The sequence below is a fragment of the Pygoscelis adeliae genome, unplaced genomic scaffold (assembly GCF_000699105.1).
Source record: "Pygoscelis adeliae isolate BGI_AS28 unplaced genomic scaffold, ASM69910v1 Scaffold211, whole genome shotgun sequence".
Taxonomy (NCBI): Eukaryota; Metazoa; Chordata; class Aves; order Sphenisciformes; family Spheniscidae; genus Pygoscelis; species Pygoscelis adeliae.
In genome coordinates this window covers 519280-532071 of record NW_008824143.1, presented here as the reverse complement: position 1 = coordinate 532071, position 12792 = coordinate 519280, and positions in this window count along the sequence as shown.

Sequence of the window (12792 nt, the reverse complement as noted above, 5' to 3'; positions counted from 1 at the left end):
AGCACCACGCAGCCGCTCGCTCACTCCCCCCCTCCTGATGGGATGGGGGAGAGAATTGGAAAAGCACTGAGAAAAACTTGTGGGTTGAGATAAAAACAGTTTAATAATTGAAATAAAATGATAATGATAATAATATGATAATAGTAATAATACACAAAGCAAGTGATGCACAGTACAATTGCTCACCACCCACCGACCGATGCCCAGCCAGTCCCCGAGCAGCGGCCCCCTGTGGCCAGCTTCCCCCAGTTTATGTACTGAGCATGACGTCACATGGTATGGAATGTCCCTTTGGCCAGTTTGGGTCAGCTGTCCTGGCTGTGCCCCCTCCCAGCTTCTTGTGCCCCTCCAGCCTTCTCAGTTGGTAGAGCATGGGAAGCTGAAAAGTCCTTGACTAGCGTAAGCACTACCTAGCAACAACTAAAACATCTGTGCGTTATCAAATTTGTTCTCATCCTAAATCCAAAACACAGCACTGTACCAGCTACTAGGAAGGAAATTAACTCTATCCCTGCCGAAACCAGGACACTAGGACATCTAGATGAGGTGTATCTAGTACATCAGAACAGCTCATAATGTGCTGATTTAATGTACTGGATCCTCACTTTTTACGACATAGTTTGTGTAACTGAGCATTTAAAAACTGCCTTTTCATGCATTTAATATGGAATCTATCCCTGCCGAAACCAGGACACTAGGACATCTAGATGAGGTGTATCTAGTACATCAGAACAGCTCATAATGTGCTGATTTAATGTACTGGATCCTCACTTTTTACGACATAGTTTGTGTAACTGAGCATTTAAAAACTGCCTTTTCATGCATTTAATATGGAACCATTAGGAGTTGATTATGGCTTATTTTAAATAAGTTATCTACTATATTTAAAATTATGACTGAAAGATGAATGATGTAAACAATGTTGACAAAGCTGAAACTCACATAACAGAGAATCACAAAAGCAGGAATACTGTTGCTAGTATTTGAGGAAACTGTAGGTTATAATGATGAAATACTCGAAATGGCTGATAATCAAAATTCAAATATTTTTCGAAGTGGAAGCACAATTCACAATTATCTGTTGAATTTGGAATATTCAGTAATGACACTTAGACAACTTGTGCAGTATTTGTAAGGGGACCAAGTGAACCTAAAATGTTTTATCCAAGTTAATTTCAAACATAATGGATGGCACTTTCCTTTTAGTATCCTTTAAGGTTATCTTAGTCTAAATGAGGTTCTCTAATTATAACATCATATATAAAACACTGTAGATCAAGATGCATATTTTAATTTGTTAGCATGTAAGACAGCAAAGTCCAGAAAAAATGAATAACATGATACGTTAGAGAATGGGAGTGATGGTAAAAAATGTTATGTGACCATTAATATGAGCAATCCTCTACCTGTTAAAAATTAATACAAAATAAATAAAAAGAAATAAAATCTATTTTTATTTTTAGGAAGGGAACAGTGTAGAATGCCTCTGTTAGGCAGGGGTTCTACAACATAAAAACAATATAGAGTTCTTCCTTTTTATTTCTTCAAAGCTTCAACAGTCAGACAATAGGTTATCATAACAATCACTGTTTTTCTCTCATTATCTTGGAAAAAATAGCAGCCCTTTGTTCACGTAGTTTCATGTATAAGATGCTTTCTGACATATACCATGAAGTCACAGTGTAGCTACAGTGTTAATTTATACACATATATTTATTTACAAAAATCATCTTCTCCACAGGCACAGAAAAACAAGTGAAGAAAGGAAAAGTACCTAAAGTAGGCAAACACAGGGATAAAATGTCCATTCATCAGCGCTCAGTTCTGCCCATCCTGTTGAGTGGGTTGGATGGGAGTATATTTTCCTGCGATCCTGGGCTTTCCTGACACTCCTGTAAATTGCAAGAGCATTGTATCTGTCTTCAGCAAGCCCCAGGAATCAGGCATAGCGCACAGGTAGGTAGGCTATTCCTCTCCACTATTTCACAGCATGTAGCGATTTGATACAGCTGAAGGTCAACACTATAAATGAGACAACCTAGCAACTGGTAAATGGTTTCCACACTGACTGCTTGCTAAAACAACTGCTAGACTACGTTGATTTAATAAGCAGTTTGCTTTTAAATTCAGCAATTATTCTTTCTAATCTGTTTTCATATATTCAGGTGTTGCTATCTTGAAAGAGATAGGGAATTTCAGTAATATTCATGGTATGAATAGAGATCAGTTAATAATTTTGATCAAAATCTCCCTTTTAAATGTTTTTCACAGCCTTAGGGAAAAAAAAGAAAAAGAGGAAATTATGGGTGGAGGAAAAAGAAATTGAACAAGGTCTATTTGGTCCATAAATCCAGGAGGAATTTAATGTTCTTTTTTCCAAGAACATGAATCAGAAATTTGTGTTCAATAAAAGCCTTAGGGGGAAAAAAATTCTTTAAGAACATGGTGCTTTTTCTTGAGGTTCATGCTGAACAGTTGCAAAATTAGATAGCTTCCTGCTTGGCCCAATCTGAAACATGGTCAACTATCAACATACGAAATGAGAAAGACTGCAGGCATTTCTTTATTATAAAGTATCCGATCAGCATCATTCTCACATAAAAGATATACCAATTACACACATATAGTTTTATTAGTTGTATAAAATTATTATCTATATTATTGTATATCGTATTTATGTACATCTATACAATTTTATACAAAATGAATTATGTGTAAGACACGGGTACACATTAAAAAATGATGGTGAGGTAGGTCTTTACAAAACCCCTACATTCAACGCCCATTTCAACTATGGATAGAAATTTAGAATAGACTCAAGATGAGGAAAGAAAGATGATTAAACATCTATGAAATAGCTCGGGTGTCCTGTTAAACATCAACAAATTGGTAAAAGGAACCATTCTGTAGAAGGGCTAAAAAAAAAATCAAACTACCGAGCTGCCTAAAAAACCACTAAGAGGCAGGTAAGTAACAGCCTAAAAATTTTATAAATTAAATTTTGTGAAGAAGACAATAAATAATTTAACACATGAGATTGGGCAGTAAATAATGTAGATTTGACATTGTGTGTGTGTGTGTGTAGTTGCATATACGCACACAAATTATGTATATATACTAACCCACATTTATACAACTCTGAGAGACTCTAAGATAAATTTCTCAAGAGAAACAACAGAATCTCAGTTAAGCTATTGTTCAAAATTAAATTAAATGGGACAAAACGCTTATTAGTGTATCATTAGTTTAAAATGGCATCAGAGTGAAAGATCATTAATTACTAGCTGTTTTGCAAAGACAAGGAGTCTAGAACACAATATGACTTTAAAACCTAAACCACTACTTCCTTAGGATATTGTGCCTAAAAGGGATCATCCTGGTAATAAACAAATGAGCTCTAAACTCTGGGCCCTTTTGCTGTGTAGCTAATTATCACCTATCAGTTAAAAGTTAAATGTCCAGCATGGGAGACTCACCTAGATGGTGATTCATCTAAGTCTCAAAGACAGAAAAGATGTGTTGCCATGTGGTGGTATATCACCCAACTACAGAGAGAGTATAAAATGATCTGCAGTAACGGTGATTTCTTTATAATAAAGATTAAATTAGGTACAATTGTTTCCACCCAAAATGCTGAAAGATCAACATGCTGTAGTCCACAAGGTAAATCTACAATTGACCTATTATCCATTTCTTACCAGACTTATCTAAAAGCCAAGATCAAAACCAGAGTACTGATTAGCAGATTACTAGGCTCAGGTGATGGCATGTGGACTGGATCTCCCTATGTTTTCTAAAATACATTCTGTCTGCAGAAGAGGAAATACAATCTAAATTAATGCAAATTGAACAGTGAAGCAACTGGGTCAGCAGTGTAGATCCCACAGATTTGAGCACCAGGACTGCCATTTTTACAATTAGCAGTATTTCTTATCAGTCTGAAAACTACAGGGTGCTTTTCACGTGACCTAATTTAGGACATCTGCATCTGAGCTAACCACTCAAGGTTCCCTTTATAGACAGTGGGAATAAATAGGCACTTCTGGGCTGACATTGAATCTCAAGTATTTTAGATGTTTAGGAAGAGATAAACCATTAAAAATGCCTATTTGTTTCAACTGACTATACTGGCAACACAGTGTGGCTAACTCAAATGTAGGGGGCTACTCTGATGTCCAAACGTGGTTAAGTGAATCTTAGCACACATATTTGCAATTAGATGTTAATCACTTGAGAAAAAGTTTGTAAAATATTGCTTCAGAAACAAAAGATTGTGTAATGAACTGCACTGCAGAATGCAACGTCATGAACTCTCAACAATTTTGCGTATAGGAAGCAGTTGGAGCAGCAGGTAAATAAATCTGGACTCAGCGACGCATTAGCATGACTGTCCTATTGCTGGAACCTAAGTAAGCTCATTCAGGTTTAGGTGTCTCTATCTTGAGTAGCATTATGAAGCACTGACATGTCTTCTGACCAACACTACTCCTTTATTGACTGTTAACCAATAGTTAAGCTGTCACTTTTCCACTAGGCAAGGTCAGCGGGATCACAGGGGGAAACATTATCTTCACTGAGACTGATGCTTGCAACAGACATTTAGGCTGAGCCGCCTGGGCTTCCTCTCGAGTTTCTAGATTGTGCATGCCCGCAGAGTTGCTCTACTCGGAAATGAGAGAGCAAAACATGCTCTGCATTTATTAGCAGACAGCTCTTCAGAGCAAAAGGAATGAGGAACTGCCTCCCTCCTCTGTCCTGTCGCTTCATAAGACAACTAGTTAAGAGCACAGGAATGGTACGTTGTAATCAGCTTCCGGAAAGCTCTATCTTACCTATATACACCACATATACACATACACATCCTAGTATATATCTACAGAGTATGATGAATCTTTGTCTAACAATCTATGCCAAAGTACAGTACAATAAAGGGAACAGGTCTAAATAGGTTTGCTGTGTTCATAGACCTACTCAGTTCTTGCTTAGTTATTTGAAAATTCTTCATGTTCACAAATTTTTAACCAGGAAGATATTACCTCTTTTGACTTAGAACAGCCTTCAGAGTAAATAATTTTCCTTATAAAATACTTTTTTAAATCATTATCCAAGGCAATGGGTGACAAGCGTATTATAGAGACATTTTTTAGCTACTCATCTAACACTTCTGATCTGGAGAAACAAATTACTGCTCAAAAACTCAGGACTGTTGGGTCATTAGATGAAGTAAAATATACTCAGCATTTCCCTAGACCTTTCTAAATCTGATTAAAAGATATAAATGATGGTAAGTTAAAATATCTAGTCTAAGGCCTCTATTAGTTTCTGGGTTTGTTAAAACTCATCCAACTCAATACTGCTTTCATTTTTTTGCTGTTCATGCTGTGGTACAGTGTTATATTACAATATACTACCCAGTTAGCAGCAGCCTGCAGTCATATAATGATGAGCTAGGGGCAATCTTTTTTTCACAGTGAGTTGCTTTTAAATTAATTTCAACTTACTCCATGATTTTTGGTTCACCTACCAAATTACAAACACTGATGGCCTCGTTATTGAAAAAACCAGCACCTGGGAATGAGTTGAAGTATGCTGACCAGTACTTTGGACATCACATAGAAAATATTTATGGGTACAAAAATCATGATCAGTAAAGGATCTGAAAATTGGAGGAAGATTAATTGTACAGTGTACAGTACTGTATGACATGAAATAAACTACCAAATTGTTAAAAATAATTAAAAATCCATGTTAAAGATGAAAAAAGATTTTATGCACATAGCAAACATTTATTATTGCTATATTATACCTAATTTGAATAAGCTAACAAATGTATGGAGTAACGCATGAATATTTTTCATTAATCTCCAGATACATAGGTATCTCAGGCAACCACAGAATAATAAACATAGCTAGAAAAGTTGATAATGCTTATTTGAGACAACAGTTTTGCGAAGTATCTGCTGCATTTGTTGAAGTGTTCTGGCTTCAAGTCTGTATTGCTGCAGAATCATTTGTTTATGACAGCCACACCAGACTGTTCCCCTTTTTGCTTAGTTTACTCTTCTATCAATGCTAAACAAATCACAAGAGCAAATAAAAATATTAAAATTCTCTTTCTCTTAAATAAGATAATAAGCCACATTTGAACTTTAAAATACATTATGTACACAGCTACCCTCTCTTATTTTTTGGTACAACCCTCCTCTGGGAGTAACCAGCCATTCTGGAAGAGGGCTTGTGCTCCAGGTAACGGGCTATTCAATGCAGCAGAGAGCATGGTAGATTCCAGGGATGAAGGAGAGAACAGTGATGCAAGATGGTCAGACAGGGACCTGAGAGGGAAAACAGAATGGATGGAAATTTAAAAATAAGGGCGAACCACAGGGCTTCAAAAGGGAGTGGAAGTTACTCAGAAAGGCTCAGGGAAGCATAAACACTTCATAATAGTATCTGATGTTGGGCTAAACCATCTAGGATGGTTCTCACATGTAAAGGGTTTTCAAGCTCTTAGGAGGCAGGTTCTGAGAACACCACCCCTCCTCATCCTCCCCCATCAAATACAATAATACATCAGCACACGCATACCCCAGGTGCTCCCCGAGGTCTGACTCTGGGGGAAGGCCCTTGAATTCTGCAGCAAGTACACATGACGATGGGATATGCTTCAGAATATTTGGTTACACGCCTAAAATGTGTTGGGTTTGGGTTTTTTTTCTTAATCACATAGAGAAGAATGAAAATCAGTACAGTTATCTCAGTATTAATTTTTCATTTTTAAATATTTTTATATTATGTATTTTTATAAATATTTATAAAATTGTATTTTAAAAGTTACTTCAAATTTATATGCTGATATTGCACAGGTTGCTTTCAGTATGGTAATACGTTTTTCTCCACTGAATGTGAAATACAGTGGGGTTCTTTACTAATGCTATGGGTGAATATTTTTTCAAACATCTAAAGCATAGTTAACTGTGGAACTCATTGCAATAGGAAGCTACAGAAACCACAGTTATAAATTACTTAATAATGACAAATTCAGGACTAAGAAGCTCATCAATTTTAGAACAGTTTGGGTTGGAAGGGACCTTTAAAGGTCTTCAACTTCTTCAACTAGATCAGGTTGCTCAGAGCCCCCTCCAACCTGACCTTGAGTGTTTCCAGGGATGGGGCATCCACCACCTCCCTGGGCAACCTGTGCCAGTGTTTCACCACTCTCAACGTAAAAAATGTCTTCCTTATATCTAGTCTCAATTTACCCTCCTTTAGTTTAAAGCCATTCCCCCTTGTCCTGTCACAACAGGCCCTGCTAAAAAAATTGTCCCCATCTTTCTTATAAGCCCCCTTGAAGTACTGAGAGGCTGCAATAAGGTCTCCCCAGAGCCTTCTCTTGTCCAGGCCGAACAACCCCAACTCTCTCAGCCTTTCCTCATAGGAGAGGTGTTCCATCCCCCTGATCATTTTTGTGGCCCTAATAATGCCTGTTAAGTGTCCTGATCCAAATGTAAACTCCAGCTCTGCCTGTTCCTAACCTCAAAACTACTACAAAGGGAGGTGTTCTCCTGAAAGAAACATTGTGCAACTGCTTTGCTTTTAATAAGCTTTTCTTAAACTGACATCTCTGATACCAGGTACCAGACTAGATGCTGTGCGATGTATTTTGGGGAGAGAAGCAGCAGCGTGATTTTGACAAATAGAGATGTTGGCAATTAGAAAGGTATGTGTAGACAACCGGCACTTATTTTAGGGGTTAACAGATATAGAAAAAGATGACCTAGTATTACAGAGGGAAATATTTTCATTGCAAATGAAATAATTTTTCAATGTTTTGTTTAACATCTCTTTTCTCTGATGATCACCTCTGTCTGTTGGTTTTGAACTTTTTTATCTCCAGTAGCCTACTTTCTGAGATGTATCTCCACTCTTAGCAGTACATCCTGCTTTTGCGATTATGGTCCAAGAGTGCTGATTCACTGCTGTTTTCTCAAACCAAATTATATTAAAAAGTACTACTTCTGAAATAAAGACTATTATGAGAAGTCATCGTGTCTCACAGTGCAGTTTAATTATAAAAAGACAACTACCTAAATGTCCTTCAAGATTCGAGTACATTTTGTCCATAAGCAAGTAAGCAGTCCTGCTGCAACCTTTAGTCCCCGTCTACCCTCGCCGCCATTTTTTAGTAGAAAGTACATTCATATCACAGCGTAGAAGTGTATTATTAATCCTACAGAACTGTATGACAAACATTAATAGTAAAAATCATGACAAAAGTGCAAGCAAACTGAGTAAGATAAGCTGGTGTCCAAAAAAAGGTTAGGTAGCATCTTGTTTGTTTTGATGCGTGTTGGTAAAACAAAGTATTGCATTATTAATAAATCTGCTAATCTATCTGAAATTTGTGGCCTTTTCCTTTATTTCCTTTATTATTTACTATCTTTATTTCCTTTATTATTTACTATTACTTCTACAGCTGCATTCCAATTTTTTACATGTCACCATTATAATATTTTAGCTAAGGACAATCACTTGTGGATCAGACAAGCAAACAAAGCCCTCTTGGAACATCTCAAGTCTGCATGACTGTTTTGACTTCACAGGAATTATTTTGTATATGTAAGACTTCTGCCTTGAGCTAAATGGCAGAGGAAAGCATGATGCTATGTTTAGGACACTTGTAGAAAATGAAATGCTTCTAAGTTTTGTCATTCCTATCCTTCTACTAAACAACCATTATTTACTTGAAGCTTGCATTTCTCAGGTGCAGAATGTCAACCTTTTATTTCCACTTGAGCAAACACCTCACTTAAGAACAACTGGAACAGCTTCTGCGGGAAACAGCCTACTGGGGTAAAACCTGGGCTCATGCCATTTAGCTTTAGACATTTCATTTAGGTGCCTAAACTTAAAATGTATTTTTTCTGGACTCCTGCTAGCCAGGTTCCCGGTCTGAATTACCCTGTCAGGGCTTCTTTTTATTTTCATTGACACCAGAGGCAATGCAAGGAAATAGGCAAGTAATTTAGCTATCAAATGTAGGTATCTAGAGTTAGACATTGCATGCACTCCCCAGTTGTGGCTGTATTATACAACATCAGAAATGATGTTACATAAATGCTACTTTCTTTACATTTCATTCCATGAGCCTGAGAAATTGAAGACTACTAAATAATCTCATCAATAAAAAGACTGAATTATAAATTATTTGTTTTGACATATACAAAAGTGATCTGTATACATAAAATCATTACAGAAGAAAAATTGGATTTATTAGTAAAGTAAGTACATTTTGTTTTATCTATATTCTTAGGGGCATTATTTAAAAATGAATGAGAGATGAATGTGAAAGATAATACATATACATAAAAATGTAATTTTCATATAATTATATATAGCACATTAAAGAAGCAAGACAATCTACAGTCATTTTGAAACTGATAATCTCGGTCACACTCATTGTTTGCTGTTGGGTATCAAGAATCTCACCCTTTTCCAACTGCAGTGTGTTGCAGCAGCTTCATTTAATCATAAAGCCTTGAAGCAGCTCCCTTCTGCCAATCCTTGCAGCCGCATTGCTGCTTTCAGTTCCCCGTGTAACAGGGAAGTGTATTTCAGCATGCAGAAACTGCATGAAGGGAACACAAAAAGGAGAAAGAAAATACCTCCTTCAAAAAGCCTGGCAGATCATAAAGCATACAGCTACAGATGTAGAGTCAAATTGCTTCTCATATTTATTCTGCTGTTGATTCTCGTAAAATATATACGCAAATACATTCTTAGCAAGTACTGAGCATAAAAGGGAGAGGGGAAAATGCAACCCCTGAAAAGCTATTCTGCAATTAAATTGGTGTCTGTAAAACAGGAGGTCACGCTAAAAAAAAAAAAAATCTCATTACCAGTAAGCCACCTGCTGAGATAGTGACTCCTCTCAGAGACTACTGTGTCTTTTAATATTGAATTCTCTACTCTGGAGTAAAGAAGGGAGAGAAAAAAGGAGAGGAAGATCCTTGATTTCACTAGATTTTGAATTTCCCTCTGGAGATGCCTATCTATCTCCCTTGACAAGATCAGATGCTTAGGGCATCGCTTGGCTTCTTTCAAAGGCATAAGCAGAACATTTAGGATTCAAAGCCTAAAGGAGACTGGTGTAAGCCACGGCGGACTATAAAAGGAGCATGTACCTACATTTTTGTGCTATTCATTCATATGCTAAGAATTCTTATATTTACACTGTTCATTCTTATGCTAAAATAAAAAATATACACTAAATAGAAAACTTTGGGTCAGATCCTGACTTTGTTTAAATTGCTGTAGCTCCATTATGAGCAATCTGTTCTTTAGGTTCAAAAACCATTTAAAGCTGCTAAATGGCAACAATTAGTTTCATTTGCAAAATCCAAAGAACTGAATAGCAAGAAAATGAAAAATCCTACAATTATTTATATGATAAACAAGTGCAGTGTCTCTAATTCTCCACAGTCCAAAATACGATATTATCATTTACATAGATTAAAAATCAATGTGAAGTGGCTGAAAGTGCCAACGGTCTGAACTGGTAAACATTTACACCCAGCTTACAAACGCCTTCAGGTGTAGGACAGCACAGTGTAAGACATGTCGTAACAGCACAATTGCTGATAATGTCATTATTACCTTTTTAATGATAATCCTATGCATGGTTTAATAGGCAACATTTATTAAATTGTTGATTTAAGGCAAAATGAAGCTTCTTCATGGGCATTTTGGACTAAGCAGTAATACTACAAATGGGGAGGTTTTATATATATATTTACTTTTCAAATGGGATTTTGTATTGCATTGTTACTGTGACGTAGTACACGAAAAATAAGCCAAAGTTTTCTATAATAATACCTTAGAGTGCTTCTTTTTTTGAATGAGCATCATGTTTTCAAATGCATTTGAAAATATGGTCTAAGTAACCTGATTTTATACAGAATTACCTAAACATAGACCAGGAAAGTCGTACATGAAAACACACTATATGGTATCTTCTGCTTAATCTACACTTTGTTACAGTAGACAGGAATTCTGCCACCGAATTCAATGAAAAAACCCTTACCACGTATAAAAAGTTCTATTTAAATGTGCAGTAGCCAAAATGTTTTAAAATTCAACCTACGCTTTTTGCTTTTTGAGGGCAAGCAAACGCTCAGCACCTTTTTGAAAAGCATGCCCCTCAACAATACTGAAAGGCGTCATCTATAAGTGAGTCACCCAGTAGACAACCCTCAGCTAGCTTTCAGCCAGCTGACTGAGATATTGCTATCTCAGGAAGCTGTGAAAGAATGAAACAGCAGGAAAACCCAACTAAGACACCAAGTAAATACCTGGCCTTACAGCCGACACAGAGCTCTCCGCTCCCACAGCTACACTGCTGCCACTGGAAGAGTTACCAAGATGAGACGAAATCACGCAGTAACTGCAAGATGGACACAATCAAAATAGGTCACACAGCATTAACGTTGCACTGTGATGGTGAAAGACAAACTTAGAAAGAACTGAACAAGAGACAGAAAATACAAGGGAACAATGTGGTTAAAACTTACCAAGCAGATGCCACGGCACGCTAACTTTCATCATGCTAAAGATGATTATTAATGGTCTGGCAGGCCGCAAGCAATGAGGTAGCAAAATATGAGGAAGACAGGAAATAAATTAATCAGAACAAATAAAACAGGAATTTCAGAGATACTCAGTGAAGTGAATTACCTCTCAACTGTTTGTTTGTGCTAAGGCTTGAATCAACCTAAATTTTTAGCGTTTTCAGGCTGCACATACAGAAAAATCGAAGTATGATTTGGGGAAGAGGAATGCTCTGGGAAATTCCAAAAAAGCATAAAATCATAAAATTATCGTCTTATGGCAAAAAAAGTAAATCTGGGTGTAAAATTAGTGATTTTTGCTTATCACAGATAACTAATGAATTCAATTGTCTATGTTAGCAAAGTGAAAACACTGTATCTTCATGTGCATTTGTACAATACCTAACGCATCGGTTTGAGTTATAATTGAATTCTTTGGGCATTTCAACAATAAACTAAAAACTATTACCATCTACCACGTATTATACAACCTTCGTGTTTGTGTTTTTTTCTGAAATAATGAGTAGCAAGATAAAAATGGGCATGGCTTGATTTAGATACTCTTTTTTACACATGCCATTCTTTTGCCCTCCTTTCACCTCCTTGCTGTATCCATCTGCTTTCTCTAGTGTTACGCTTAGGACATGCTAAATATGTTTAATTTATGTATTGTAAACAGTCAGCGACGGGACTCGCCATGCGTGAAAGTAAACATTTATCTATGTCTTTGCCTTAGAAGGGGTCTACCAATTAGTTACACGCTGTGCAATGTCTAGTCGAAGAGCCCTTTACTCCTACCAGAACAGCAACTACTGCGACGACGGTGCCAACGGCGAGGGAAGGGCAGCGTCAGTCGGATTTTATAACGAAGGGCGAGATCAGTCGGATTTTACACCAAAGGGCTGAACAACGTTACGCAAGTTACACTATCTAACGTTAACTTCCACGCCATTGTAAGAAGACCGTGGGAAAGAGCCACCAATGAAAGCGTGGCTTGCAATGCAAGACGATGGCTCCACGCGCGGGTGATGGCTACAGGTGGCTCCACGCATGGGATACAAGCGCCATCAACCCACGTGCAGCCTGCACCACAAGGTGCTGTCCCCACACGCGCACGGCAGGTACAGACGGCCCCACGCGTGGGATAAGCCGCCAACTGAAGCGCAGCCCACAAGGCAAGGCCACCTCC